We start from the raw sequence: 544 nt of genomic DNA on the forward strand, positions 1-544 counted from the left end.
AAAAAAAAAAAAAAATATATATATATATACAGGGTGTTCATTAAGTCGCGGACAGGTCTAATATCTTTTGAAAAAATAAAAATTTCGAAAATCGCCGAAACACGTCAAACGATTTTTCAAAAAATCTATCTTTTGCGGGGAGTTGCAACCCCCCAACCCCAAGGGGTTACGGGGCCGCGAGGGGGGAATAAATTCTTAATTGGGAAGGGGGGTCGAGTGGAGGCTCGTTTGAAAGGTCTTTTCGAGACGAATTCAAAACACTATGCATAAAGGGCGCTGCGATCATTTTTCGCAAAAATATTTGATTTTTAAGATTTTTAATACCATCGGCATTTGCGTTACCCAATGTACACCACGTGGAGTCTATGTCTCGTAGCTATGGGCGGAGGGATGCGGCGAGATACGATTCGCGAGTGTCACGGTCGCACGTCGGCCGAAGTCATCTTTCTTTCCGCTGCCGCTTTCTGTACGCTGATTTGTTGAGACAAAATAATTAATTTCTCAAAAACTATTGCGAATATCGCAAAACGGCACAGGACTTTCT

General features: G+C 42.3%; 2 protein-coding genes across 3 annotated transcripts in view; one reads left to right on the forward strand and one right to left on the reverse strand.

Moving 5' to 3' along the window:
- The window catches only part of LOC116851369 (interleukin enhancer-binding factor 2), a 22,987-nt gene that overhangs the window by 20,881 nt on the left and 1,562 nt on the right, over positions 1 to 544 (forward strand). The window lies entirely within an intron of this gene.
- The window catches only part of LOC116851370, a 45,871-nt gene that overhangs the window by 11,386 nt on the left and 33,941 nt on the right, over positions 1 to 544 (reverse strand). The gene's annotated exons all lie outside the window — the stretch shown is intronic.

This window comes from Odontomachus brunneus, unplaced genomic scaffold, assembly GCF_010583005.1.
Source record: "Odontomachus brunneus isolate Ranch 3 - 2012 unplaced genomic scaffold, Obru_v1 Obru_scaffold_173, whole genome shotgun sequence".
Classification (NCBI taxonomy): Eukaryota; Metazoa; Arthropoda; class Insecta; order Hymenoptera; family Formicidae; genus Odontomachus; species Odontomachus brunneus.